This window comes from Mustela putorius, unplaced genomic scaffold, assembly GCF_011764305.1.
Source record: "Mustela putorius furo isolate JIRA1106 unplaced genomic scaffold, ASM1176430v1.1 tig00003834_pilon_pilon_pilon, whole genome shotgun sequence".
Taxonomy (NCBI): domain Eukaryota; kingdom Metazoa; phylum Chordata; class Mammalia; order Carnivora; family Mustelidae; genus Mustela; species Mustela putorius.
The window spans coordinates 71,384,292-71,397,325 of NW_025421987.1; the positions used below are offsets into that span (position 1 = coordinate 71,384,292).

Here is a 13,034-nt window from a genome sequence, read left to right on the forward strand (position 1 = left end):
TAACTATTATTGAAAGAATATTGTGGGAAATATTGGTGGTTTATTTTCAGAGGTTTTCAGTAGATAATTAACATATAAATCATTAAAATAAAAATATAGAACACATGGAAAATATATAATATATATTATATAATATATAGAAAAACATATATATAATTTTGGTCAGAGTATTGATTTGTCCACTTGAACTGAATTGGTCTGCTTTGGCCAAACAATTGAGAAGTTGAACCAAATCATGACATTTGTGATCCATGTGACATTTACATGAACAGAGAACTGTCTACACTCTCGCTTCTCAGAGTACATTCTACAGGTCAGCAGCATCAGAATTGCCTTGGATCTAGATAGAAATACAGAATCTCAGCCCTTGGCTCCAGATCTACTGAATTAGCATCTGCATTTTAACAAGGTCCTAGGTTCTTAAAGCATTAACTACATCAGGGGATCTCAACTCTGGCTACACATTAGGATCACTTAGGGTGCTTTTAAAATGTTTTATTTCCAGGTCTTACCCCAGACCAATTAAATGAGCCTCTTTAAGTGTAGAAGAAATACTCGGGGCTCACCAAGTGATTCTAGCATGCTGCCAGGGACGAGAACTATTAGTTGCACAATACACAATCAGTACATTCAATGTATTCTGAAAAGGCATAAAAGATAAAGGAAGTCAAACCAATTACTTTGTATTTGGTACCACTCTAGAAATGATTGATTTTTTTAAATTGCTAATAAGTTTGCTTAGCTCCTGTGTGAACACAGCCTATTATGTCTCAACCTGCCTAGAAGTGTATTGTATTGTAAATCAAGAAGAGGAACACTTTGCCAAATTAATTAAAAGGAGTTTTAGGTTTGTTTTTCAACTTTACTTCCTTTTGTCAACCTTACTCTCCAGCCTGACAGATCTGAATGCTGAATCTCAGACACTGTGCACATTCAAACCAGTGCACCTTTGGATTACCTACCCTCTTCTGCATGCTCAGTGTTTACCCTCCAACATTCCCTTATTCCTCTAGCCCCAAATGGATTTTTTTCCTCTGAATTCTCATGTTCTGTATTATTTCTGTCTTGCACTCTCACTTTATAGTCTTACATTGCTAGCTCCACTATTTAGTGGAATAAAATTGCCTGCTGTTTATAGTCTACATGTAATCTCAATCATTAGCAATCTGTTTCAAAATCTTATTCATGACTAGGGAAGGCAAAAAGAAATCATAGCATAGTACATATGACAATCACTATTATACCATTTTATAGATGAGAAAATGTCATTTCAGAGACCAAGGTGACAGGCCATAAGTTTGAACACTAAGATATTTTTCCCAAGATTATTTAAATAAAAGTCCAGGGACAGTCTGGTTGTGTGTGTGTGTGTGTGTTTAATAACTTATAGTACTTTAGTTATAACTTTGGGGCAGATTTAGAATATCAACACATCAAAACATACAGAAAGAAGACTCGCTCTCAGAATTGATGTCCATTCTTATCTTTGGAATGAACTCAATGATTATTTTTTTTTTTTACATTGATTTGGTTTCTTCTGTCAGAAAATTAATGAAGCTTGATGGAGGAGGGCAAAAGAAGGTGGTCATATTACACTTCTTTAAAATAACTTTTTAATGCTAAGTGAAATAGGCCAGAGAGAGAAAGACAAATGTCTTATGACTGCACTTACATGTGCAATCCAAAAGACAAAACAAATGAACAAACAAAAAGCAAAAACAGACCCATAAATACGAGAGAACCAATTGATATTTGCCAGAGGAGTGGAGAATGGGGAGATGGACAAAATGGGTAGAGTGGAGTGGGAGATACAGGCTTCTAGTTTTGGAATGAATAAGACACAAGAATAAGAGGTACAGAATAGGGAATGCAGTCAAGAGTGTTAGAAGAGCATTGAATGGTGATAGGCGGTAACTACACTTGTGGGGATCATGGCACAATATATAGACTTGTCCTTTCAGTATGTTGTATAACTGAAACTAGTGTAACATTGTGTGTCAACTATAATTGAATTAAAAAGAATTTTACAAATTGCATTTTATTATACCAGTAATACCAGAATAACTTTCTCTTATACAAAATTAGAACATTGGAGATGTGGATAAAATCTCTTTATCTAACACCCTCCCACACACACACCCTGCACTCCACTCAATCTAGATGACTTTCTTCCAACCTCAAAAGTAATCATTTTTATTTGTTCACACACTTTAGGATATTTTTATGTACCTAATACATATGTATGGTATATTATAATAACATTAATAGAATTTTTTTATGCTTTTATCACATAAAACATATGACTCTTGAGAATTAAGGGTTTTATTTGTAGATCTAAAGTTAAAAACCTGGAAAGGGTAGCTAATTCAGTGGTTAACAGAATTAAAATTCAAAATTTTATCTCAACCTCTGTGGAATAATATCCTAAAGCTAGAAAGATAAAAATTTAGCTAGCCTGAATGTAAAAGCCCTGTATAAAGTACAAATAACAAATGGAGAATTCTGAATCATTGTTAGTTTGTATGAATAAGACATAGATTTGTTTATCATGGACTCAGAATTTAATAAAAATTCTGATACTTTGAAAAGTTAGTAGTTCTTATCTCTAAAATAAGATTCCTTTTAAAATATCAGAAGTTATTGCAGAATAGCTAAATTTAGAAGGAAAATACTACATTGTACAAAATGTGGATTTTTTTTTTCTTTCTCTCTCTTACACACTGACACACAGCAAAGCCAAATGAAAGAAAACTCTTTTGTTTCCCTCAAGTCAAGGTCTATAGTTTTTACTACAGTACAAAACATTCGTTACAGATCAGGTGGTTTTAGTCTGAAAAAGTCCTATGATGAGGTATTGCAATAGTATTCCTTGCCAAAGTTGATGTCTTCCCAAGTAAGAATCCTTCCCTGTGGAATTAATCTCACTTGACGTAAAACTAATTGTACATCATTATAACATATTTTAGTGACAAATATTCATACCCAACTTTCTGACGTCATGGGATATTTTCATGGAACGTCAGGGATATTTTCTTCCCGAGACACATGCTTTCCTATGTTAAATCTCCACCTCTGCCTCATTTTTTTACTTTGACACTTGCCAAAAGACATAGATTCCAAGTTTAAAAAAAAATTCTCCGAAAAAAAAAAAAAAGTTAGAAGCCCCTTTTCCTGGAAAGTTTTCCCCACATTTGTGGATATCTTCTCTTCATAATTTTAGATACATAAGTACTGATTTACATAGGGTATAAGGAAGCCCAGCAACGATGAGCATAGGGAAAGAGAGATTCTGAGAGGTGAATTTATTTTCCTTTCCTAAGAAAGGTGAATATTACATGATTTTTATCATGACCTTGACTGATCATTAGACATAGGTGACCCTGAGTCTTGATCAGTTTTCATTTTTTTCTAAAATTAAACTTCACATAAACATGCTAAGTATTTCAGAAAAATGGAACCCTGAGTGAAAAGAAAGAAGGTTGAATCAATGGAGCAAATATATTGATGTATTTTTAAGAACTCCAAACCATGATTTTATTTGAATTTATCTATCTTTGCCTTGATGTCCACCATAGCACATGAGAAGGATATTCAAGGTCTTAACTCTATTATTGGCTTTATTCAGCGGCATCAGACCAATAATAGGTGTTTATCTACCAGCGTGTGCTGCTCCAGATAGAATAGCTCATTGAAATTCTCCCCTCCGGTTTTCCTTCCCCAAGGAAATATCTATATCTCAGATCTGTCTAATTAACTAGTATGTGAAGAATAGAAAACTGTGAGACAATCCCTATGCTCATCGTTGCTGGGCTTTAAAAAGCTCAATAAAGTTTCTATCTACATTCTCTTGTTTACACTGTGGAGCAAAATGGATCAAACAAGCAAAGATTTGTGGCAACAGAGACAGTGCCTTTGTGCAATATAACACATACTGTGTATCAAAGAAATATTGTGCCACTTCTCTGAAGCTGACATTGGAATGACATTGTAATCCTGGCCATCTGTCTTTCTCCTCTAGATGTCGATGAATGTGTGGTGGTGAATGGAGGCTGCCAGCAGTGCTATATTAACACTCTGGGCACCTTCCACTGTGAATGTGATACGGGATACGGACTCCATGCTGATGAACGCACCTGCATAAGTGAGTAAATATTAGAACCAGCTTGAAGCCGTTTTCAATGAAAATCGACCTGCCCATGTAGGGGCAGGAAGGAAAGGTTTTCCTATTGTAAAAATATCTATAGAAGCTGATGGTTTTCAAGTACAAATCTGTCTTTTAGAATAAAAAAATATATTTTGCTCTTAAAAGACTAAAAGACAAAAAAGATGTGGAAAGAAATATAGAAATTAACATTCATAAGCAAAACTTGAATCCCTAAATGTGACTATTTCCATAGAATATAATTTCTGCCATATGCAGTGAAATATAAATTTGCTAGTTATTGCTAACAATAAAGCAGCACAGGGCCACAATGGAGAGAGGATGCTAAACTGTTACAATCACTAGCTACAAGGTTCCCTTATATCACATCGGACTCAGAACTGGGCTCATGATTGTAACAGCAAAAATTATAATAGATTATAGGTTAAGGACTTTAGGGTCGCTCAAGAATAGTTAAAACTACACACATTAAATATGAGGTTACTATAAATTGTTGTACATCAAAGTGTTCTTAGATATCAGTTTTGGGTGCTTGGGTTATTATTTTCAATCCTCTGTGCATTACTGAATTTTATAAATTTTCTAAAATAAGTATGTGCACAGAAAAAATAGAATATTAACTCTTAAAATACTGTCCTCCCTGTATGATTTATATATGCTCTTTTTTTTTGTTTTTACTAAAGTAATTTACATAAAAGTGGGGGTTTTTTTTAAAGATTTTATTTATTTATTTATTTGGTGCACAGAGAGAGAGAGAGACAGACAGACAGACAGAGATCACAAGTAGTCAGAGAGACAGACAGAGAGAGAGAGGGGGAAGCAGGCTCCCCACTGAGCAGAGAGCCCGATATGGGGCTTGATCTCAGGACCCGGAGATCATGACCTGTGCCGAAGACAGAGGCTTAACCCAGGTGCCCCCAAAGTGGTTTTTTTAATTGAACAATGATCCTCAGATGGAATCATGCACATTCTAATTTCATCTCAAGGTATCTTTTAAAAATATTTGTTATATTAAAAAAGTAGAATCTTGTTCAGCACAATTTAATTGCTGGTTTAACTTACATCAGGCTTGTTCACTAGTCCATTTGCTAAAAAAAATTAGTATTTTATAGGTATTTTGTAATTATGAAACTTGGAATAGGTATCAGTGAGTTTCAGCTAGTTTCATAACATGTACTCCCTCTTTCCTTTTCTGGACATGTCTTATAGGAAATGAGAAAAGACCAAGGGAAACAGGTACAGATGTTCTACTCATAGGTCTGATTTTGATGTGAGAAAATGGGGTCCTGAGAGCAAAAAAAAAAGACTTTGCCAAAGTTGAGTGAAAATACAGATAGAAGTCATACCCTAGCAACCAGGGAACTCAATATCGTGATTATTTCTACAGCAGACACAAGTGGTGGGACAGCAGCACATGCATATTTATGTCATCCAAATAACCCCATCTTTTTGCAGGATTACTGGTTTTAGCAACAGGAATCCCTTTCCCATCCATATCCAGAACCCCCTAAGGTCTTCAGGATAACATCCTTAAACTGCTGCTCTAATTTCTCTCAGTCACAAAATGTTTAGGAGGAGTGGGATTATTGATACATATAGATGAGGTATTTTTCATTAATGACTGAACTGGTGAATTTTTATATCTGATAAAAAGTATTTTGCGAAGGCATGATTTTTTTTAAAATTTTTTTTTATTTTTTAAATTTCTTTTCAGAAATGAAAAAACTCTGTTCCAGAGTTCATTGTGTATGCACCACACCCAGTGCTCTATGCAATATGTGCCCTCCACAGTACCCACCACCAGGCTCACCCTACCTCCCACTCCTCTCCTCCCCTCCAAAACCCTCAGTTAGTTCCTCAGAGTCTACAGTCTCTCGTGGTTCACCTCCCCCTCCAATTTATCCTCACTCACTTCTCCTCTCCATCTCCCCGTGTCCTCCCTGTTATTTCTTATGCTCCACAAGTAAGTGAAACCATATGACAATTGACTCTCTGCTTCACTTATTTCACTTAGCATAATCTCTTCCAGTCCTGTCCATGTTGCTACAAAAGTTGGGTATTCATTCTTTCTGATGGAGGCACGATACTCCATAGTATATATGTACCACATCTTCTTTATCCATTCGTCCGTTGAAGCGCATCTTGGTTCTTTCCACAGTTTGGTGACTGTGCCATTGCTGCTATGAACATTGGGATACAGATGGTCTTTCTTTTCAATACATTTGTATTTTTGGGGTAAATACCCAGTAGTGCAATTACAGGGTCATAGGGAAGCTCTATTTTTAATTTCTTAAAGAATCTCCACACTGTTTTCCAAAGTGGCTGCACCAACTTGCATTCCCACCAACAGTGTAAGAGGGTTCTCCTTTCTCCACATCCTCTCCAAAACATGTTGTTTACTGTCTTGTTAATTTTGGCCATTCTAACTGGTTTAAAGTGGTATCTAAATGGGTTTTGATTTGAATCTCCCTGGTGGCTAGTGATGATGAACATTTTTTCATGTGTCTGTTAGCCATTTGTATGTCTTCATTGGAGAAGTGTCTGTTCATATCTTCTGCCCATTTTTTGATGCAATTATCTGTTTTGTGTGTGTTGAGTTTGAGAAGTTCTTTATAGCAAAGACATGATTTATATTAATCTATGTTATCTGGTCTTTATAAAAAGGCCAAACAGTTTAATAACTAAGTAAATTAAATACACAGGTGTAATTTTCCAAATATTTAGTAGCTATTTCTTAGTAAAATCATTAAGTGTTTTCCTTAATCTTCACAACCAGTGCCCTTGAAATTTTTAATTTTTTGTTGTAATGACTTCAGGTCAAAAGTGGAGTTGGATAAGGATGTTGTCTTTTATTTTTCCTATTTCTATGCTTTAAAAGCCAATTCCTACTGTGCAGATATATGGACACCATGGTAATAGCTTATTTACATTTTCTTATGCTTATCTTCTCCTGCAGAATTTCAGCATATATACATATGTATATGTATATGTATAAGTATATATGTATATGTGTGTATATTTATATATACAAATAATATGGCACAAATTAAGCTGATGAGAAATATGGATTTCATGGCTATAATCTTTTAAAAGCATTAACCCTTTGGATGTTACTCTACAGAAGGTACTGGACTGAGACCAGAACTTGATCTTGGTGGAAATCCTGATGCCTCCCTCACATACACTGAAGGGTCTGAACAATCTCAGTTAACACAGTTACAGCATTCTTGTAAAAATGAGCTCATGAAGAGTTTAAGCACTTTGTGTTTAAAGACTAATAATATGAGCTTAAGAATAAGAACTATTTGCTTATTTGTTTTGAAAAAAAAAAGGTTTACTATAAAGAACTGAGTTTGATATTGGTTTGTATTTTGGGTTATATTGTAGGAAAGATTAGATATTTTTAAAAAAACAAGAAAATTAAATTAGCTCCCTTTCCCTTTGGATTTTTTTTTTTTTTAACCTGACAGGTAATAGAAAATGGTGGTTGGTTCTTGCTGCAAAATTGTAGTAGACAGAAATTCATCATGACTCATGGTAGAGTCATAGGACAAAAGATGGCATTATGGAATTTTATGATTCCACTACTTTGGAGTACTTAAAATTAATTGCCTCCATTTCTTTCTTTCTCCCTCTCTTCTTTTCCTTCCTCTGCCCCATTCTGCCCATCAGTCATAGTGTGACTTTTTGAATTATAGCTTCTGGTGCTCTTTGCATTTTCTCTTAATCACAGCTACAGTAAAGTAAACTCTCTGCACCCCTAAATATTTACAGAGTTTCAGATGATTTCATTTTTTTAAGGGCCCCTTCTGTAGGGATTATGCACTTGTGGAGATATATGGCCAGCAGTAACCAGTCAGGCTCTGCCAGAATGATAGAGTTGCATGAAATGCTCTGAGAGAACGTGTCTGTCATAGTTGGCTGCAGTGGCAAGAAGTATGAGTGTATGGGCCACTTGGCTCCTTTTAAAGGGTTTCTTGTACTGCTGATAAAATGTGATCCCAGCAAACTGGGGAACCTTACCCCCAGTGGACTTCAGTTTGAGCTTCTGAATTTGTCTCTAAATTGTTGGAATGCATGTATTTTTCTGGGGGCTAGGGCTTATTATTTTCATCAGATTCCTATAGGTGTCTGTGACAGCTCAAAATATTCCACATGTCTTTTTGTCCTTATGATGGCAGTTCTTTATAAGGTTATTCATGGGAGGATATCATGACACTAACATTCCATGGTACTATCTCACAGTACTGTCATACAGTAATAGAGTCTAAAGCAGAGCCGACTGTTTCTCTATAACTTCCTTTATGATAGGATTTCAAGCTGGAGACCAGGATCCCTGTCCTTGAGTAGCATACTTGCTGACCAACTGTGACCTCTCCTGAAAGACGGCATCAGAAAAGCCAGTCTGAGATGTCCCACATGGGAAGAGGACCAAAGGTGAGACCAGCAATGCCTGGTTGGTAGAAGGGCACAGACACAGCATTGGAAAGCAGACAAAAATGGAATTCTTGACAGATTTGATTTGCTATTCAGAGTCTCCATTTTCACAGGTATTATCAAGCAACACACATACTTTAAAATTTTTCTTTGCTTGGAAAACAAGTGCTTAAAAAATGGAAACTTTTAGCAATCATCTTTTGTAGCAATCATCAGATAGATGTGTTGATGTTCTTACCACTCCACCATTAACTCTGTCCAGGGATTAGGGACAGGAGCATGGTGGAAATCCAAATTGGCATGTGGACTTCTATGGATCATGTAATTTCTCTGCACCCTGGTTTCCTTATGTGTAAAATCTGAAAATTGGACAAAGTGGCCTTAAAGTTACCGCATCTCTAAAGTGTTCAAATTTTATGGAGTTTTAAAAATTACTAATTCATAACAAATCATTGGCTAACCTATATTTTTAAAAACTCTACTGAACTATGTATAATAACTGCTCTATAGAGCTCTAATTTTACTTGAAACATGTTTAAAGAATTTAGACTTTAGAAAGTCCAAGTATAGAAACAGGGTAAGAATTTTATATCCAGTATAATAAAAATGAGTATGTAACTTAAGTGTTTTTATTGAAAAAAATATACATTAGTCCTTTTTTGAAAATACTTTTTTTAATAATTACTTCTGAGAAGAATCTGAGAAATAATCTAGCTCAATCTCCTATCTTAAAGATAGCTTCCCTCTGTCTCCTCCATAAGAGAATAAGCTACTAAGTGGCCATCTGAAGCCAAGAAGAGAGCTCTCACCAGAAACCGAAACCTCCTGGAACCTGGGTCTTGGACTTTCAAATTAAATTTCTGTTGGCTAAACCACACAATCAGTGGTATTTTGTAATGGCACCTGAGCAGATAAATATACTCATTGTTCTCTTTATTCACCTCGTCTCTGATTTATCTCCAATCTTCTCTTCTATTTTTAGACATAAGTCAATACCTGCAAAATACCTGGCAAGTATTTATTAAATGTTAGCTATTATTCTAAAAGAACATTAAAAAATACAAGGACTTTACCCAGGTGGATTTGCTTATTGGGAAAAGCTCAAGCTCATTATAGTAGTTCTAGCTTTTGGACTTTTGCCGGAATATTCTCTATTACAAAATATATTATCCTTCAATAGCTTTTAATTAGTGGTTTGCTCATTGTTGAGAGACAGAATTTAGTAAATATTACTAAATATAAGTGGTAATAATAATGTAACTAAACTTCTATTGCTAGTAGATATTTTTTAGCAGCCAGGGGCTAGATACCAAAATAATTTATATTACCCAAGTTTTCTATATTTAACTGTATAATTTACATTTTAAGTGACTTGTAAGGTTTTAGCTATAATTTGGTATACCTCACAAAATCTTTCATAAATTTCCATTTTTAATAGCAACTTGGCAAAACACACTCTGCTCAAATCTGCATTCGTAATCATGTCCTTGCCCTGATATATTTGTTGAAATCTCCATTTCCAGAGGGGTGAAATAATTAAATGATAGGAAGTTTTAATGCTCCCATAGTTCTCTTACCTCTCTTTCATGCCTTCAGCACATAGGTTTATTAACATCTACACTCATGAATAAACAAATGGAATCACTGATGTCTCCACAGAGAAGCCTCAGATCGATAACATTTTAATTATTTTAGTTTTTAACACAAGAATTCTTCATTTGTCATTGTTGGGAATGGTCAGAATCTGTTTTGGTTCAATGGCCCCTTTTTAGTCTTACTACATGAGAGAGGAATAGAAAGAAAGAAGAAATGAATGGGAACGCAGCAAACCAAAGATTTTTTTCCATGTGAATAAGTGTGTGACTGAGTAAGAGGTCCTATTTTTAATTCCAAACAAACAGAAGTTAGGTGGCAAGAAGAGGAGGAAAGGACAACCCGGAAGCTTGATTAAATAAAGATAACCTTAGTAAAATGATGAGCTTGAATAAATTTTCTTCTATCAGATTTTTATGAGTTTCACGTTTTAAATTAATGCTAAACTTAGGGGGAAAAAAAAACCCGAGAAAGCCATTAGATGTGGTGGTCTTTGCACAATGGATTCTTTTGTTTTGATCCCATTTTTCTGATCAGTAATGTCTAGATTTTATACGATAGAAGGAGTAGAAGATTCTTTCCACGGAATGCAAAGAAATTGCCCTAAAATTGGAGATGAAAGAGGTTGAAGACTTTCATTGTAACTACCTTTCAATTAGTTGCATTATTTATGAAGACAAATTAGAAACAGAATTCATTTCAGATGACAGCTGATGTCTTGAAAAGGGGTATGTCAGATTAAAAAAATTGTTTAGTTTGTCAGGTTGATGGCATCTCTCAGTCATTATCAGACTCCTCGCCCTTGCAATATTAATCACTTTTGTGTGGTAGATGATAAATTTAATTCCCCAAAATTGAGTTAAGGAACACTCCCCTCTGCCCTCATTCTCATTCTATAGCCTGGGTAAAAATCATGAACTTCCCAAGTTTTCATCCATGTTGTTATTAACCCAATTCAAAAACTTTTTCCAACTACTTGGATTTCAGGAATACATTTAAACTTTCCTTTTTTTCTACAGTTTTTCCACAGTTTGAAGACTTGGGAAGGTAAGACTGACAATTTTAGACAGAGGCAGACTGAGGTCTAAATTCTACAGCATCACATGAGAGTTGTGTGATCTTGGCCCAGTTTCTTAGTCTCTCTGATCTTCAGGGTCTGTATCATTTCTATCTCTGTCTCTCTATCTGTGCCTATACCTAATAAAACCAGGATAATAATTCACAAAAATCAATATTACACATTGAACAAAGACACATACTTTATAAAAAGGAAAGTATGTAACACACTAGAATGGCTGCCCATGGGGACTGGGGGAGACTGAGAATGAACTCTAGGGTTAAAAGTGAACATATCAAACAAGGATGTCCCTCCAAAGACTAGGGGGTGGATGAGAATTTTCCTTGAACCGAACATTATGGGGAGCTCTACCTTCTATATCCAAGGTTAAAACAAAACAGAACAAGACAATGAAATATTATAACAACAGTGGCCTTAATACTTACTGGTTGTCTTTCCTTTCCCTCTTTCTGTGTGAAAAGTATCTTTGCATGTCTTCCTTCAGAATAATCTCTAGGATTTTTTTCTAGTTATGTTTGTGAAATATTTTTAAAGGTTATTTTCTATAATAGATATTGTATCAAATAAAAATAAATAATTGGGTTTTCTTGTGTTTCCTAAACAATTTCATAGTGCATTACAGAATACCTGCTGTAGAGGATATGTAGATATGTAGATATGTAGATATGAAGAGATTAAAGTAGTACCTGACACACAGTGGATAGCCAATAAATGGTGGCTTGAATCAATAACTGATGATTGTGTGTGTACTCTTACATTATTTTCCCACAATCAGAGTACCTGTCCAACACACAGAGATACGGAGGATGTTGGAACTAGGTGCAACAAGAAGTACAAGAATCTAGCTTTAAATTATTCACTTATGAAACAATAGCATGGGATTTAGGATTGTGAGAAAAAGAATGCTAACTGAAAAGAGCATATCTTGGAAAAAATTACTCTTCGCAGCATAACAGTATGAACATAGTTATCCCATGTACAAGCTGGGTAACTGAGGTAGTCACCTGTGAGTAAGTGTTTCTCCATATGAAGGGGGTGGTAAGGGAAAGATACAAGATAGGTGAAATCTTTAATGCAGCACCTGAAATGGAGCAAGCACTCAATAAATATTAACTAACATTTATATTATTTTCACACTTGTCATTGACTATTGTTACAAGACTACAAAAAAATACGGAGGGGCCAACACTATAGGTATAAACTCATTTTGATCAGATATCTTCCACTGAACATCTTTGTTGCTGGGTTTTTAGTAAATGTACATTCAGTGAATCTTTTAACACCTGTTTTACTTTTTAAATTTTTAATGCCTTTGGAGTTTTAAAGCAATATTCACAACTATATTTTCACTCTCTGGTAAAATTTCCCATTCTCATTTATCATCACTAGATTGATGATTTATATCTCCCTCATTCCAAAAGCACTGGGGACAAGCTTCAAGGAAGCTTATACATTTTTACAGGGTAGGAAGTGCAAAAAGACATTAAACGAAATAGTACTGCTTCCATCTAAAAGAGGCAGAAGGATTAAGTGCTTGCAAATACTAGATATGAGCATAAAACTTAAATCCAAATATTGTATCGTAGCATAGTTTTCTATGCTGCTTCAAGAAAAGAGACAAATGGTTTCAGAGTGTGTGCATTCTCTAATAACAATCACAGAGAAATTTTTTAAAATTCAATGATTTCAAAATCTATTACTGAATATATCTCTTGTATTTTGCAGAGAAAAACCCTCAGCTAAGGGACCTTCCAGCTTTTCCAT

General features: G+C 34.9%; 1 non-coding gene across 3 annotated transcripts in view; it reads left to right on the plus strand.

The window, feature by feature from the left end:
* Positions 1–13,034, plus strand: part of LOC101683078 — a 360,384-nt gene that overhangs the window by 204,910 nt on the left and 142,440 nt on the right. For 2 of the 3 annotated variants that reach the window (XR_006609139.1, XR_006609140.1), the window contains 2 exons: positions 4,019–4,141; positions 8,474–8,599. This is a non-coding gene — a transcript (uncharacterized LOC101683078). The remainder of the gene's footprint in view (positions 1–4,018; positions 4,142–8,473; positions 8,600–13,034) is intronic. The other variant, XR_006609138.1, reaches the window with a different exon arrangement.